This window comes from Panthera uncia, chromosome A2, assembly GCF_023721935.1.
Source record: "Panthera uncia isolate 11264 chromosome A2, Puncia_PCG_1.0, whole genome shotgun sequence".
In the NCBI taxonomy this organism is placed as follows: domain Eukaryota; kingdom Metazoa; phylum Chordata; class Mammalia; order Carnivora; family Felidae; genus Panthera; species Panthera uncia.
In genome coordinates this window covers 137057171-137075956 of record NC_064816.1, presented here as the reverse complement: position 1 = coordinate 137075956, position 18786 = coordinate 137057171, and the positions used below count along the sequence as shown (strand labels likewise).

General features: G+C 36.5%; 1 pseudogene; it reads right to left on the bottom strand.

Moving 5' to 3' along the window:
- Positions 1–930: 930 nt before the first annotated feature.
- On the bottom strand, positions 931–1434 carry LOC125931014 (60S ribosomal protein L12-like; annotated as a pseudogene).
- Between the last annotated feature and the right edge of the window lie 17352 nt (positions 1435–18786).

The following is an 18786-nucleotide window of genomic DNA, read 5'->3' as shown; positions in this document are numbered from 1 at the left end:
GGCTCCTGTGTGTCTCAATCGGTTAAGCGTCCGACTTTGTCTCAGGTCATGATCTCACATTTCATGGATTTGAGCCCTGCATCCGGCTCTGTGCTGATAGCTCAGAGCCTGGCGCCTGCTTTGGGTGCTGTGTCTCCCTCTCTTTCTGCCCCTTCCCACTCACGCTCTCTCTCTCTCAAAAATATTAAAAAATTAAAAAAGGATAACTTCTACTTATCTTTTTTTGTTTATACAAACAACTTGTTTATATGGAAAAACATACTGAAACAGTTTTCATACATTCTACATCTCATTTATAGGTTTTGTCATATTGTTTGATAATACCCCTGCTTAAAGTCCTAGTGTTTTGTTTGTTATTTCTGCTTATTCTTATTCTATTCTTTTGTTTACAAGGATACTGCTTCTCTTGTATGATGCTGGCTTTCTTTGGGAAATTCTACATAGAGGTTCTTTATGGCTTAAGATGAGGGTCCCACAGAAGGTTTGTCAAGTGCTTAGGGTTCCTAATCTAAATTCACTCTGTAATTTCATTTTTGGCCATAAACTTTTGGAGGCTCAGCTTGTGGTCATAACTTCTCAGGGATTCCAACAAGTCTCCTCACAGGGCCAGAGTAACTCTGTTAGTACCTGGTGGTAGAGAGTGAATGAATTAAAGATACTGCATAAGGAAATGTCCTCAAGACCTATCAGGAACTTGGTTGTAGACACGATAAGTTTGGGATGTCTGTTAGAGTTCCAATGAGAGCAGACAAGGAAGCAGCGGGATAGAGTGATGGTTCATAAGAGAGGTCAGGGTTGGCTTGTAGTATTAGGGATGGAAGCAGAATAGGGGTTTTCCCCTCCTATAGTTAAAATAGTTAAAAATCACATCTCAAGGGTGATTTTTGGTTGTCTAATGATCCTTTACTGGAATATTTTCCTTTGTAGTTCTTAACTAGCTGGGCATTGCACTCCACCACTATTGATGGCATAAGGATCGTGGCCATCAACACCGCAGTGCACAGATTGGGCAGTCCCCAGGATCTCTTTAATGGTTCCAAGCAGTTCTCTGGCTAATGATCAGTGCCGCATCTGTTGAGCAACATGGATGATCTCATCAAAAGTGATATTCCCACTGTGCTTAATGTTTTTCTGCTTCTTTCTGTCTCTTGGTTGTTCCTTGAGGGCTTGATAATCAGGACAGAGGCACAGGTACCACCACTTCAGTCTGGCCTGTCTGTTCTGAATGGTCAATTTCACTATAATCCTCAGCCCTTTCCAATCACTGGTTGCCTTGGCAATGTCATTACCAACCATTTTTGGAGACAGATCCAGGAGGCTGATCTTCAGGGCCAGGGCAGACATAGCACTGACTTCCCCACCGGTGCACCTCAGGTGTGTGACTTTGGTCTCACTGGGGTCAAGTGTAGGTGGCATGGTAGAGGTGGCTGGTGTTGGATAAACTGGATTCAGGACAATGTGCCTTTGCCTCTTCCAAGCCAAAAGGCAAAAGAGGGATGATTTTCTTAAAAATGATAAATTAGATCATGTAATTCCTTTGTTTCCCAAATGGGTTCTGTCAATGATAAAGTACAATCTACACTCATTAATTTGTCTTCAAAGACTTGACATTTTATAGCCCTCCCCTTCCTATTGACCATATGGTTTTACTGTCCCACTAGTTGATGAAACTGGGTTTACACTTGTCTTTTTCCTTTTCTTGCATCACAGAAAGCTCATTTCTGTCTTCGTGTTTTTAGACTTGTTGTGTTCTCATTTCTCACTATGAGTGAGATTACTCAAATCTTTTTTGGGCTGTAACTTCAGATATTCAGATCAACTAATTTGGGGGGGTCTGTCCTCAGCACTTCTGCCCTTCAGAGTTGCCCTGTTGATTATGCTGTTCATAATCAACGACCAGGAGAGCTGTTGCAGCCAGTGTGCAGGTCTCAGTCCCCCCCTTAAACGATTTTTGTTGAAATGTCCCATTCTGTAATGTGGTCACCCTTCACCCTTATTTTTCTCAATTTTTTATTTATTTACCATCATTCATTTATTTTTTGCTTTTACCTGCTGCTAGACTATCAGTCTCGTAAAGGTAGATTTCTTTTGTTTACTGATGACTCTCCCAGATACAGAACAGTATCTGAGAGAGTGGACTCTCAATAAATACTTCTGAAGAATGAGATTTTTCTCTGTCTCAGAGATCTCTGTTTCCAGACGTATTCACACTGCTAAAAATAATTCTCCCACAGTAGCAGTGTGCCCAGCTAGCATGTAGCATCCCCATTCTCTAATAAAAGGAACCAGGGCTTCCGCGTGAAGAAATTGCTGAATTGGAGCAAGGGATACACATGAGGATTGTGAAGCTCTCTTTAGTGTCAAAAAGTAAGGAAATGTTTAAAGTTACATTTTTTTCACTGTTGCCTTATTGTTTATGTTAAATTATGAGCAATGATCGTTTTGCAATTTTAAAAACATAACGACCCATATCATTTGGGTTAGAGTAGCTCCATCAGAGATCTAGAGATCTGATGACCGGCAAGATTTTCTGACTGTAAAAATGTGTCAAGAATTATGATTTTTAAAGATTTGATGGTATAGATAAATCGTTACATTTCTCTAGAGCACAATTAAAAGTAAATGGATTCTATCTTACCTAAGACTCGGTTTTTCTTAAAACAATGACTTATGAGTATTTTGAATCTATTTTGTAATAAGAAGGGGACAAAGAGGAGCAGTTGGTTTCCAAAGTCGATTAGTGGGAGGCTTTGGTTTTTTTCTTCTCCTTCCACTCTATATTATCTCCTCTAAAGGCAACGAGAATTGTAAAATTTAATTTGTCGCCTTCAGGAAGGAACATGAATGCCAAGAAATAAGTACTACCTGCATCTATAGTCCTGTTTTAGCATATGAATTTGAGAGTCGGGATGCATCCCGAAGAAGTCACATGAACAATAATGGTGATTTAAATTCAGTGCTTCCTGCAAAGGCAAACTGACATGCAGGTAATTCCACAAAATAAAATTATAGTATTCACAACTGGCTTAATAGTCTTTCTTTTTACAGTTTTATTTTGGAAATATAAAATTCTCCCACTTAGTCACACAGAATCAAGCAATAACTTTCTTCATAAATTACCATTTTCATGACATACTTGGTCTAGAATATATCCCATTTGTCTAACAACTTCTCTTACTGAAATTCTTCACAGTGGAGAATTGAAGTTATTTTTTTTTGGGGGGGGGGAATCATAAACCTTTTCCCAACATCTAGTATCTTCTGTCCCACCAGCCCCCAAAACAATCCTATTTATTTGTGGTCTTATTGGCTTAAACATTAAAGTAATCACATATGGCATCAAGAAAATAAACATTTATTTTTAAACAATCTGCTATCTACGCTAACAAATTTACCATTAGATGCAATTCCTGATCCAAGTATGGTTGAGTAATAGACAAATCCTGAACCTGGGGATAAAGTGTAAATAGTTTTATAAATGGTTCATTGGTTGGATTTTTCATTGCTATTATGGACTCCATGTATGTGCGCCAACCCCCACCATCCCCTACAATTTATATGTTGTTGAAACCCTAACACCTGATAGAATGGTCTTAAGAATTGGGGCTTATGGGGTAATTGGGTTAGAAGAAGTTCTGAGCGAAGAGACTCTGTGATGGAATCGGTGTCCTTAAAATGAGACTGACATGCTCTTTTTCAGTCATGTGAGGATACAGTGGCAGGCCACTGTTGTTTACAAACAACTGGGCTTTCACCAGACACAGTATTTGCTGATGCTTTGATCTTGGACATGTCCGCCTGTAGTACAACTCAGGGAAAGGAATGTTTATTGAAGTGACCCAGCCTATGTTATTTTTGTTAAAGCTGTCTGAAGTAAGAAAATATAATATATAATCAATTATAGGAAGCTTCTGAAATCTACATAATATTCAGGAAAGTATTTCTGGAAGATGTCAATTCACATGGGAGAGTGGAACAGAAATTTGCAACAATGTGGATGGAACTAGAGGGTATTCTGCTAAGCAAAACAAGTCAGTAAGAGAAACATCTATGATTTCACTCCCATGTGGAATTTGAGAAACACAACAGATGAACATAGGGGAAGGGAAGGAAAAATAAGATAAAAACAGACCGGGGCAAACCATAAGAGACTCTTAAACACAGAGAACAAACTAAGAGTTTCTGGAAGGGAGGTGGGTGGGTGGACAGGTTAAATGGGAGATGGGCATTAAGGAGGACACTTTTTGGGATGAGCTCTAGGTGTCGTATTTAAGAGATGAATCACTGGGCTGTACTCCCGAAGCCATGACAACACTGTATGGTAACAAATTTGAATTTAAATTAAAAAAATTAGAGTATTCTAAAAGTGGAATTTTCAAGAATTTTAAGTGTATAAAGTGGCATAACAAATTTCAGTTACAGTGTAGAGAAAAGCTAATTAAGGGGTTTTGTGAGGGGATTCTCCTTTTGTTCTTAATTCTTCAGATGATTTCATTGGCTACATTCCCACAGTATTCTGGTGACTGACTCCTGAGATAAACTTCACAGGACAAAGTTTTACCCTCATACCCACTAATAAACTCAAGGGATCAGAATGACTGCTTGTTGAAAATTATCCTGTTATTTTGCCATCAACTTATTTCCATTGAGCTAGAACCTTTAAGGAAATGTGTTTCAGTTATTTGGGCTATTTCTTCACACATCTCAAAGTTTTCTATTAAACTTTTATACTTGACATTACTGTACTCTTTCTAAATAATTGGAAATAGTACTGGGATTTTAATAAATAAGTTTATTTTCAAATGAGCCATGCCTTGTTATAATGAACGACTTTTAGAGTACTCTTTTTGTCAAATGTTACTTAGTTTAGGGGCGCCTGGGTGGCTTAGTTGTTTAAGTGTCCAACTTCACCTCAGGTCATCATCTCATAGTTCATGAGTTTGAGCCCCGCATTGGGCTCTGTGCTGACAGCTTGAAGCCTAGAGCCTGCAGCCTTCTTCGGATTCTGTGTCTCCTTTTCTCTCTCCACCACCCCCCCACCCCCCCACCCCCGTTTACACTCTGTCTCTCAAAAATAAAAACATTTTAAAAAAATGTTAGTTTGGTAAGGTTTCCATTGCTTTTGAATTTTCTACGTGTCTTTTAGTCCTTGCCTTCATTTTTCATTTCTCTTATTGAATATGGAGTTAAAATGAGCTAAAATTCTCAGCCATTTTGGAATCAACATCTATTTCATTGCTTTTCTTGATTAATTGCATCATGACTTTCCTAGGTCTGTCTTTCTCCACTGATATGTCTTAAAGCAATTCTTATTATGTCTGACTCCTTTTGTTAACTATAATGCATTCCTCTTTGTGGATATGCTAATCTTTTTCCTTAAAGCAGTGACCAATATAACAAAATCATCCTCCCTGTCATCCCAATTAAAATGTGTATTTTTCTTTATTTGAGGAACATTGTAAATTTTCATGGAATGTATTTTTGTCTATTTTGTATTGTTCTATGAAAGTAGTACAATGCTGTGATTTAACTAGAGTTAAATCAATTTGCTTCAGAGTTAGCTCAATTGTACATAATTAGACTTAGTGGTAGTTTTCCTCTGATGTATTTTCACCTTCTTAAAATCTGAAAGAGAAATCAATAAAAATTCATTTTGAAAAGTAACACTGAAAACTGATTATTCTAACAGTTTCCCTGAAAGATAAAAAACAAAGAAGTCATTGTCTATCAACTGGGTTAAAATAGCACATAAGAAGAATGAGTCCAGATTAATAGTTATTATGCAAATTATTCAGGGAAACCACATTTTTATGCAGCTAATTATGAAAATTATATTTTCTACCTTGTTAGATTCTCTAGTATTATTATATGTGCACTTGATTTGAAATGCCCTTTATGAATATTAGTAACTGGTCAATGAAAAATAATGGCTTACTTTGACCACTTGGTTTAGATGGTACCTGCCAGTTGTCTGTAATGTGATGTTAGTATATATGCCTTTGTTAAGTAGTGCCTCATAAGGAGATATTTTGAGACTGTGTAAATAACTTGTTTCTCCAAAATTCACTGGTTTTAGATTCCATCATTTATTCCTACCTAAATCAATTATTTTTGTGATAGTTACCAAATGGTGACTTTTCTACTTCTGTCATTAAATTTGTGTGTAGTAGTTTTAGTCTCACATAGGGAAGGGCTTTCCATTCTGTTATTTATGATAAGTACGCATTATCTTTTATTAAGGCTTTTTCCTCTTTCTCATACTCCATTTCTTAAGATTCTTTCTTGGTACTTCTTATGTGCTAGCTTCTTTAGTTGCCTTCCCTCAGTCACTTTTAACCACAATGATCTACGCTTGGCTCTGAACTCTAGTCCCACAGTCACTACCAACAACGTAGCCCTTGATAATGTCATGCTTTATGTTCACCCTATATTATTTCATTGAGAGACAATGTTCTTACAACTAATCAGAAGTACTGATTCAGCTAACTCATTTGAGAAAGTATCTTCCACTTCTTTCTCCTCTCTCTATAGCTTCTTGCAATTTCAGGTCTATAGAAAGTAGATAATTAATCCTTATATACTTGATTTAAAAGAATTTGCTTGGAGGATAGACCCAAGCACTGAAGAGGAAATAATAAAATGATGGCTATTGACTATAAAGTTAGTTTCCTTCTCTAATGGTTGGGCCAACCTGGTATTTATGAGACCTCATGCAGTAGGATAGTGGAAGACAAATTTGAAAAAAAACTTGTGTATATTATGATTTTCTCCATGCCACTTGTGGATGTTTTTCAGTTACTGACTCAATTATTTCAAAGAAAGACATTATGACAGGGCCATACGGACAAGGCCTTGAAGCCCAAGAAAAGGTTTTGCAATCTACTTTGAATTAATTTAGCTGTGGAAAATAAGTGCCTTTTATTTCATAACTTGAGGCAAGGAACACAATGCAAAGGCCTATTAGAGAAGTGAGTCATGTTAAATCAGTTTAAGATTGCTTTAAACACATTTTAATGGGTGGAGCAAGAAGATAGCAGACCTTTCTTAAGTGACCAATTAAGTCCATATCCCCAGTCACTTCCTCAGTTTCTTACACTTAGGGTCACTCTACATCTGCCCTAAGCACCCTGGGGCCGGGTAATAGGCCACCAAGGACAGGCCCTATGCTTCAGATCCTGCTGGAAATTATTCAAAGTAGGTCATCTTAAACCTGTTTACCCTGCCGTGCCAGTTGCTTTCTGAGAAAACCACAATGAAGGCTCTTGCCCATAGGTCATTTCCAACCCCAGTGATTGTGTGGCCCCTCATGGTGTTATAATATACTCTCTGTTTTGAGATCTGTGAGTATAATAAACTCTTTCCAATGGCTTTCTCTCCTGATCTGTTGGCCTTATCATACCTAAATAGTAAAGCTTATTAAAACACAAAGGTGAAAGTTAGTTTCAGTCCCTACAGACTACACAATATGCTAGCATATGTAAATTAGTATTTATTAAAGTATAGTTGACTGTAATGTTAATTTCATTACAGTTGTATAACAGTAATTCAACAACTCTCTACCTTAGGCTAAGCTCGCCATAAGTGTAGCTAGTGTCCCCATACGACACTATTATAATACCATTGACTATATTCCCTATGTTGTACCTTTCATCCCTGTAACTTATTGCATAACTGAAAGTCTGTACCTTCCACTCCCCTTCATCCATTTTGCCCATCCCCTCCCCTCCGGCAACCATTAGTTCTCTGTATTTATGGGTATGTTTTTGCTTTTTGTTTGATTCCACACATACGCAAAATCTGATGGTATTTGTCTTTCTCTGGCTTATTTCACTTAGCATAATACTCTGGGTCCATCCGTGTTGTGGCAAATGGCAAGATCTCATCCTTTTTATGGTTGCATAATGTTCCATTGTGTGTGTGTGTGCATGTGCATATGCCCACATGCATGTGTGTATACATACATTTATGTATATATACCACATCTTCATCTATCAATGGATACAGGTTGCTTCCATATCTTGGCTATTGTAAATCATGCTGCAATAAATATGGTGCATTTATCTTTTCAAGTTAGTGTTTTAGAATTTGGGGGGGTAAATATCCAGTGGTGGAATTATTGCATCATAAGGTATTTCTATTTTTAGTTTTTGAGGAATCTCCATACTGTTTTCCACAGTGGCTGCACCAGTTTGAATTCCTATCAACAGTGCTCAAAGGGTCCTTTTTCTCCATGTCCTTGCCAACACTTGTTATTTCTTGTCTTTTTGATTGAAGGCATTCTGACAGGTATAAGGTGATATTGCTTTGTGGTTTTGATTTGCATTTCCCTGATTAGTGATCTTGTGCATCTTTTCATGTCGTCTATTGGCTATCTACATGCTGTCTTTGCCAACTGTCTATTTAGGTCCTTTGCTCATTTTTTTGGTATTGAGTTATATAAGTTATTTATAGAATTTAGATATTAACCCCTTATCAGATGTATGATTTGCAAATATCTTTTCCCACGCACTAGGTGGCCTTCCCATTTTGTGATTCCGTAATTCCATAAACTAGCATTTTATTATGTTCCTGATGCCAAGATGGAAGTACATACAGAATATTTTGGAAAGACACTGAAGAGGAATAGCCAATTCATTTTATTAGGGGTGCATGAGTTACCTATTGCTGCATAATCACTCACCCCCAAATCGAATGACTTAAAACAACAATAATTTTACTTATAATACTGCATGTAGTCTGGGTGGCCCTTTTGGTCTGAGCCAAGGCTGATCTTTGCTAACTTGATAATGAGTCTGCAGTCACCTGATAGCAGAAGCTGGTGAGTTGGTGGCAACAAAACACACTTAGCACCCAGATCTTGATTTTTTTAAATACCATTCTTCAGTTTTAAAAAGGCTCCTTGGATAAATCACTAATTCCAGGACTGGGACAGGAAATATACAAGATAGGCCTGAAACATCTTTTAGCCCCACAAAGTGAGAAAGTACTCAAACACACACACACACACACACACACACACACACACACACACACACACACCAAACAATGATGCCATGCCAGAGCGATATTGGCACCGACCAAAAGAGTTCCCAGTAATTACAGCTGGAACTATTTGAGCAAAGTAGTATTGGATTATAACCCAGAGTTTAACTATTCATGAGTCCATGTAATATAAATAAGTAATTGAATAAATAAACGTGGGAGAAGAGACAAATTTCCTAGGCTGAAGAATTACAAATAGTTTAAGTAGATATTCTATCCTCGAGGATAGGGATCATAAGTCCCTATTCTTTCACTGTGTGTTACATATAGTGACTTTCTTCGAAATCGTATGGTATGGTATGGTAAGGGAGAAAAATGAAAGAGGAACTTTACAGTGGAGAAAACTGACGAACACTACCTCAAGTCAAATGACTAAGATTAACGTCAAGGGTAATAACTCATATCAATAATATGTAGCCTTGATGTGATGAGAGTGTATCTTAACTTCTGTGGTCTTCCTAAAATACACTACATTAGTATAATTACAAGAAAAAAATTAAATCCCATTTGAAGGGAATTCTGCAGAACATCTGATGTAACGTTTAAAACTATAAGGTCATCAAAACCAAGAAAAGTCTTAGGACTGACACAGCCAAGAAAAGGCTAAAGAAACCTAAAAACTAAATGTAATGTCATATCTTTGGTGGGATTCTGGAACACAAAAAGAACATTAGAAAAAAAATTAAGAAATCTGAATAAAGTATGAACTCTATTTAATAATGTATCAATGTTGGTTTATTAATTGGAGATATGGGAATTCTCTGTACTATCTTTGCAATAATTCTGTAAATCTAAAATCAGTCTGGAATAAAAAGCATTGAAATGATACAGCCACATAAATATAACAAAATGCTCAACTTCATTAGTCATTAGGAAAATGTAAAGTCATGATATGATGCAAGATGCCTGTTTACAGAATAGCTTAAAGAAAGAAAGAATGGCAAGTGTTGGTGAGGATATGGAACTCATGAATTACTTTCAAAGTTTTTGTTTTGGTCAAATCTCTTTGGAGATCTCTTCAGATCTCTATTAAAGCTGAATATTTGAACATCCTTGTAAAACTGTGTTAATACATTTGCATAAGAGATATTCTTAGTAGCACTGCAGAATAGTCCCAAACTGAAAAATGATGCAAATTTCAATCCAACTATAATGGAAAAATTATGACCTAACCATACAATGGAATACATTATAGCAAAAATGAACTATGACTAAAACAAACAAAAAACCCTATATGATGAACAATGTTGATTAAAACAATTCAGATACCAAAAAGTGCATACGTTATAGTTGTTTCTAAAATAGACAAAACTAAGGTGTAGGATGTTATCTTTAGAGTGGTGTCATGAAATAGTCCTTGGAGGCACTGGTAACATTCTATGTATTGGTCTAAGTCTGCTCACATGGTTGTATTTATGTATAGAACAATTTGGGCCACTTGGGTGGCTCAGTCGGTTAAGTGTCCAACTTTGGCTCAGGTCATGATCTCATGGCTCATGAGTTTGAGCCCCGTGTGGGGCTCTTTGCTGACAGCTCAGAGCCTGGAGCCTGTTTCAGATTCTGTGTCTCCCCCTCTGTTTGCCCCTCCCCCACTCACGGTCTGTCTCTCAAAAATTAATAAACATTTAAAAAATTTTGAGAAATTTACTGGGCTGAGTTAATGTCAATTCCTACTGATGCTGTAGTTTGCCCTATATATGGTTTTCTACTCTGATCTGTATAATGGAGCCTCAAAGGATTGCTTCAAACTTTATATATAGAGTTGCCTAAATTAATTTTAAGTACCAACCAATATTTTTTGCATATGTAATGCACGGTGCCTTGGGTTCACCCCATTTAAATCCCACGACAGTCTTATGAGGTGGATATCATTCCAATTTAATGGAGAAGTGGGAGTTAAATAATACGCATAAGTGACGCAGCTCGTGAGTTTAAAAAGCAGAATATACTGGTGTATGTTGTGTCATTTCCTAAATAAAACTTTGCCGGTTCATTTCAACAAACAATCTGAACCTTCTATGTTATAACACAAGCGATGCAAAAATTTGTAAGCTATTGTTTCAAATTGGCTTTATCTTATAATCGCTATGAGAGTCCTTGCCAGTTGGCCCTTTGTTTTAGAAAGGCACACACCAGACACGGTGCTTGTCCATATGGAATTTTAAGTGTTTAAGGAAACACAGAAGCTGTGTGTGATAAGAAAAATACAGATACTGTATCTCTCACTGGCTCTGTCAAAAATAAACCATTTATTGACATTAGGGCAGCATCAAAATTTATTGAAAGTGAATGGTTTGTGAATGGACCCACATTTTTCCATGAACTAAAATTCCCATTTCAAAAGTTGTGATAGATCTGCATGGAGGAGATAAGTAGTCCTATCAATCATTTTATAATATCATAAAACATGCTTTCCTTTATTACTATCATTAGCATAAATCAATGTACCATGCTTATTATCTATAGAGGAACTCTTTTCATATCATTTAACTCCAATGTGGAAAAAAAATTTGTTTTCATTTTGGTTTTTGCTCCCCCAACGTGAAAGAAGAGTTGAGTTCATATGACAGCCTTATTGCTGCCAAAAGGTTTAGGATGTGGAAAATTAAAAAATAATCATTGTCATCATGTCATGAATTTGTTGAAATTGTAATATTTTAGTACATATATACCCAGGGGGAGTATTCACTCTAGTTAGGATCTTTTCCCTTTTTCGTTGAAGAATGCATTTAATCATCAATATTTGTATAAAATCTATGCTATTGGCATCTACATAGGAGCTCTGCTTGTTTATAGGGAATTAAGCTCTTTAGAGTAGACGAATTATGTGGATGAATTATGGGCAGTAATAGTCACCATTTCAGATGTGCTAGAACTCAAAGCCCTAATTCATGGCTCATTCACTCCTCTGTAAAATATTTATTGAAAAACTGCTATGCACTAGGCACAAAACAATATAAGATCCCTGCCCTTGAAGAACTTATTTTGGAATGGGGGGGGGGCGGGGGGGGGGAAGCAGGCAGCATACAATAAACATAACAAAAATGTAAGATATATGTAAGCCAGGCGATAAGTGCAGCATAAAATTGGAAACTAAAATTGGAAAATTGGAAACTAGATAAGCGTTGGGGAACTAAGTGCTGGGGGCAAGAAAAAAAAGTTCTGGGGGCAAAGGTTTTCCTTAGGTGCCAGGGTCAATCTCATTTAGAAAATAAGATTTGGTTAAGGGAAGTGAGGTGCAAAGCCAAGCAAATATTTGGGGAAGTTAGTTATATTCTAGCCAGAAGAAATATTTAGAACAAAGTTCTAGGAGCACAGCCTATTAAGCCAAATGCAAGAAGGTCAGTGTGCTGATCTGGAAGGAAGGCAGGAAGAACAAAGGGAAGAGTGTTAAGGGCTGAGATAAAACCAAAATTATGTGAGGAAGTGGCAGATGGAACATGTTGTTGACTTGCCCTGAACACTTGTGTCAAATATAAAGTTAGGGGTACTGAGAGAGAAACTAGTTGTGCATGTATATCAATTATAAGTACGCAATGAATCATGTTGGGATTTCGTAAAAGTTCAACAAATAGGCTGTTTAGCCAAGTGCCGAGTGACAAGTATTAAAATCAGTGTTTACTGGAAAATAAATATCACCATTACAGAATGAAGGCAACAAAATAACCTAGAATTTTATCAATAGTTAATTTAGTTTTGCAATTATATTAAGTATGATAGGCTAAATATAGACGTTTAGTAGTACACTACCAGCAGAGTGATTTATCCACACTATTGTTACATTGCTGATGTGGTCACTCTGCTCCTTGGTACAATGGGATGTACATTTACTTTTAAGTCACCTGGAAGAGGAAGACCGTTTTGGCTACGTGTGTCAGAATGTGTTCTTAATGTTGGTGAGGTTGATCCCACTCTAGTCCCTACTTAAAGACTGATTAGATTTGAAGGTCATAGTGAAAATAACTTCACTGAAATAGTCCTATAAACCCAAGCTTTGATTTCCAGATACTGTCTAGATATTTTCAGAAGTAGATTTGAGATTAATTTTCTCTTTTTTACATGTGTTTCTAATAATTTTGTATTTTCTGCTTTACATAGTAAAGTAAGAAAAAAAAAGAATTATCCTTAAACCTTAAAGGTAGAAACGTGGCAATGGAGTAATATAATTGGCTTTCAAGATAAAGAAAATCACCTTTGAATTTCCATCTGTATCTTAGCTTTCAATGCTTATACACCAATTTTATTATGTTCTGTAGGGTAAGTTCTATATACTAGACATCATGGGCAAATACATGCATGCAGTCTCTGGTAATATCAGTTTAGTTATCAGGTTCCAGAAAGCCAGCTAATTGGTTGTTGGCAAGTCCCGATACATGTTATATTATAATCTGTAATATGTTAAGGGTTTCTTTTATGTAAGCAGCCTCTTTAATGTGTAATATATGTTTTCTTCTTTAAAATGTCTTATTTGAACATCCTGTATAGAAATATTATAAATTGGTTCTAAAACTTCCTATATATCTTGTGGTTTGAAGATAAAGGATGCAAGCCATCTATTACTTGTCAACTTATAGCCAAGGATTGCTTTACATTATACTCTTATATTTACTTCTTAAAGTATTTATAGCCTTTAACACGTATGTTTAGATGGGGGTACAGCATGAGAGTGAAGCACTAATTATACTCACAGAACTGAGACCAAAGGCCTTTAGCCTCCTCTAATTGGTTGATACCAAGCATGGCCCTTTCTCTTTTTTTGACCAACTGAACATAAGTGTGAATTCCAAAGGCCAAGGCTAGTTCTGAGAAGGGGCATTAGCAACTATCGTGTTGTGCTCTTTTTCCTCTGTCATGATGATGATGTCATGTCCCAGGTCTGGAATATGCTTTAGCCAATAACCCAAAATGGTGTAAATAGATGAAGGAGAGGCCCTAGTGGACATAGAGGCTATAGGAACAAACCACAAGCTGATGTACAAAAAATATATATTGTGAGCAAATGATAAACTTTGTAAGACTTCTATATTGCAACATCTCAACTTGTTACTACACTGTAACCTAGCAAGAACTGGCTGACATAAATAGAAGTGGAGTTACCTTTATAAAAAAAAAAATTATATAGCCCCGACTTTGGGAATAGAAGGCTAGTGGAAAGAAATCCGTTAATGATGGGTAGAAAAAAAATGACAAAATGTCAATACTTATTAATCTGTGGTAAAATGTTTGGTAAAATTTTTCCTGCAAATACTTGGATGATATATTTTGTAACTTAGAGGTTGTAATTTTAACAAACCAGTTAGGAAACAGATTGTAATGAAGTGTCTTGATTGAGAGATTCAGTAAGAATTAGACAATTAGGGAGTTCGCAAATGGTAAACCGAAGGGAATATAGAGAAACCAGATAGTCACTGACTTTTACAGTTGTAAGATATAACTATTTCCATATCATTCAAAAATAAAACTGATAAAAGATTATTATAAGAAAGCATAACTAAAAGTTAGAGTTGATGGCAAAAATAACCTATGGTGGGCTAGATTTCAAAATTCTGATCAAAATAATTAAGTGGATTAATTTTTTTTCCTGTAGGGCAAATTTACTCAAGGAAAAGAATGTGAGGGCTGTATTTCTCAAGCTTAGATAAACTCAAGTTACCTGCAAATAATTTAGGAGGGAAAGGCATTTCTCAATTATGTGCAAGACTATCTCCTCATGGAGTTAACTGTAATCAAATAGATGTAGAATCAGCTATCTTTTGAGAGAAATTCACTGTTAAATGTCAGTATCTTGGATTCAAATAGGCTGGTTTTGGAGACTTGAATTGATTCTTGACTCTACAACAATGTATGGACAAAAAAATATATAGGATCCTGCTGCTATAATCTCCCATGAAAGAATGTTTTCCATGTCATTGTTTCATTGGCTGCCTACAGTCTTCCATAAGGAGGAGCCATGATACATAGAAAACAGTGGATTATAGAGTACTTTAAAGAGGACATCTAACTGTCTTTTGTTTCTATTAAAAAGTCAGCTTCTGTATTTTTTACTTTGTACATAATACGTCCTTTTCTTTAAGAATTTTACCTTTGTGTTTAGTTTTTGGTGGATTTTTCATGATGTGCCTAGGTGGGGATTATCTTTTAATTATCCTGTTTGGAATCCATACAGCTGCTTACAGGGCTCAATGTGTTTTATCAATTTTTGCAAATTTTCAGCCAGTATTTTTTCAACTATTGATTACGCTGATTTTGTCTTTCCTATACTTTGGGATTCTAGTTGCATGTATGTGAGACATTTTCAGCAAGCCTCATATGTCTCTTAAGCAATTCTATCTTTTCCTGCATTAATGGAAGTATTCTGTTGACTTAGGCAGTTTACGAATCCTCTCTTCTATACTATCTAAATTACTGCCAAATAATTCGATAATTTTCCATCTTGTAGTTTTCCAATCAGCATACCAAGCTAAGTCATTATCTCTACCCTAAGAGTATGAGTTCTATCCATGTCGACTTTTGGCTCTACATGGTTTTTGCTTTGCTGAAACACCAGTGAATGAAGAACAGGTGTTTAGTACAGGAGTTGAACTATGGATCATGGGCTGCCTATCTCTTTTTGTAAATAAAGTTTTATTGGAACATAAAGCCACTCATTTATCTGTGTGCTGTCTGTGGTTGCTCTTATGCAACATCAGAGTTGAGTAGTTGCTTCAGAGAATGCATGGTCTGCACAGCTAAAGGGCCTTTAAGAAAAACTTTGCAGAAGCTGATTCAGTGGAGCTTTGATGGAACTGAGTGCCCCACTGAACCAGTGGCTTTGCCTTAAGTGGCACACCGGAAGGTAAAGTTTCCTCTGTAAGACAAGAGTGACAGTATTCTTGAGTATACCATTTCTCTGTGATAACAGAAGATTTTGGAGGCTCTTCCCAGTTTGTTGGTGATTGAATCTGAATTGGTCCAGCCAATAATGGGAATATGAGGCAAGAGTTTTCCAAGTCTTCCATGGGTCAAGTGTGCAGTTTTGCTAAGTGTTCAGTATTAAACTAATAGCTGCTCTTATTTTTTTTCCTTCAAATTTTTATTTATTTTGAGAGAGAGGGAGAGAGCATGAACCGGGCAGAGAGAGAGAGAGAGAGAGAGAGAGGGAGAGAATTCCAAGCAGGCTCCACACTCAAGCGTGGTTCCTAGAACATGACCTGAGCCGAAATCAAGAGTCAGATGCTTCACTGACTGGGCCTCCCATGTGCCCCAATAGCTGCTTTTCAAAATAAGGGTAATTGGTAGCTATGGCATGGAAGCCACAAGTCCAAATTTCCAAAGAGTGCTTCCATGCAGAGGCTATCTTCCACTGGAGGCTGTAATTGGCAAATCATCAATCACAGAGTCTGTACTGTCTGTAATACACAGAGTCTAGTAGACTCTAGGTTTCTTTTTTTAGTGATAAGGGATCTATGAAACAGCACTTTTTTTTTTTTTTTTTTTTTTTTTTTTGGCTAGAAGAATTGAGATATGTGATTCCATGCAGAAAGCTCCTGAATTTTGTTAGCATTGATCAGCCACTCCTGGTGGTAAAGATGTGACAATACCAATACCAGTTGGGTCTTCCTGCTAAAAGGGTTCCACATTTTCATGTTACTCTGTGCTCAGCTTTCTGCAATCTGTTAAAAAATTGTAGGAGGCTTCATGTTATTTACTTGTAAGTTGGTTGTGTCTTCTCATGTGCTCTGTCCCAGACAAATCAGTGCTTTTGTCCCATATCTCCTTGGGGGGTGGTGTCATCGTCTCTTAGATTTCAGGTACTTAGTTTCTGTATAACCTCGGCTCTCAGATGTGTTCAAGAAAAGTTATGATAGTGTAGATTATCTGACTTTGCACTGTAGTTTGTGAAATTCTTTCCAGGTTTCTGAATCTGAAGAAGAAACTTATACTCTCTAAGACGGTTTTGATTAAAATAAAAATAATGTTTTGCAATTTATGCATTATGAAGCAAATCTGTTGTAGACCTACATCTATCAGTCATCATAAGCAAATGAGACAATTTGGTTCAACTCAACATTATCAGACAGAGGTTGGGAGTGGGGATTAATTTGATATTTATGATCCCTTCAAACCTCAAAGTTAAAATATAAAACTTTAAATATTTTTAACAAGCAACCAGAAATATTTAAATAAATTTACTAAATTCTAGTGATTATCAAATTTTAGCTTTCTAATCCTTATTTCCTAGAAATAAATAATACCTTTTCTTCTGTTCCATTTCAGTGTATACTTTACATCTGTGTTCTATTTTTTTCCTTACCTCTACTATATTTGTAACATTGGTTTTGCAGGTCCTATTTTGCCCAGACTTAATTTAGTAAAAGGTCAGTGCAAAAGAATAAAACTGTATCAAAGGTAGATTGCATGTGAATAGGTAGCTACCTTGAAAGTAAAAAGAAAACTTTATAGGGCAATGTGAACCAAAGGGGTTGGAGACAAGAATGGGTAGAATGTGTTATTGTGGCAATATACTTCCATTCCTTCTATGAGATCCAACATCTTTGGGCTCTTGTTACTGAAAGAAATTGGGGGTAATCCTATTCCTCAGGGAAGGTTGCTATTTTAACTGCTGAATGGGATATAAAAGATTCTGACAGAAATTAACAAAGACATTTTGGCATATACCTATCACAAGGAGCATACTGGGTCAATTTTAATAATTAGTAATCTCCACCTATTGTTTCATTGCCCAGTACTTCAATTATTTTAAATGTTTCTCAATCACATTACTTCACAAAACCATTACTTGCTGTGGTGAAACTGACAGCTAGTGCATCATTATTATTTGTACCAAAGAGAGAGGGAGGCAAACCGAGAAACAGACTGCTAACTACAGACAACAAACTAACAGTTACCAGAGCGAGGTGGGTGGGGGATGGGTGAAACAGGTGATGAGGCTTGAGAAGAGCACTTGTGATGAGTACCATGTGTTTCATGGAAGTGTTGAATCACTATATTGCACGCCTGAATGTAACATTACACTGTGTGTTAACTAACTGAAATTTAAATAAAAACTTAAATTCATACCAAAGAGGGATGAATTTGTAGGAAATAGCCTTATAAGTTATTTTGCTTACTATATAGCTTTAGATTCATGGATACATATTTTCAGGCATATGCATGTACACTGAACCATTTTGGGAATTTTTTAAAGTTTATTCTGAGAGAGCGTGAGAGTATGTGGGGGTGGGGCAGAGAGAGAGAATCCCAAGCAGGCCCTTGAATGCATGAACCCAAACCCTGAGATCCTGAACTGAGCTGAAACCAAGAGTTTCAGCTTAACTGACTGAGCTACCCAGGAGCCCCAAACCGTTATTCTGGGAATTTAAAGTTGACTTCATATGTTAACTAATGGGAATTTAAATGAAACCTTGGAAGAAAAAATATAAAGTTGACTTCAATACAGCAGTGTATCTGATACCTTCTTAATCTCCTTAAACTGATTATATCCCGTTTATACTAATACTCGGTGCTGTACTTATTCAAACACCAAATGTCTCTGGAAAACAGCATTTTATTATGAATGGAAATAGATTCAGCAAGTTCTGGTGGGCAATGGGGTGTGCAGAGATGGCAAAATCATATCTTAAGCCCTCAGGTGATAGTGTTCAAACATAACCCATAGTGATTTTTGAATTCCTCATGGAACTAGAGCTGTTGCATTGAGCTACTTTGATACTCCTCCATAGTGTTGTATGCCTGGAAGCAATA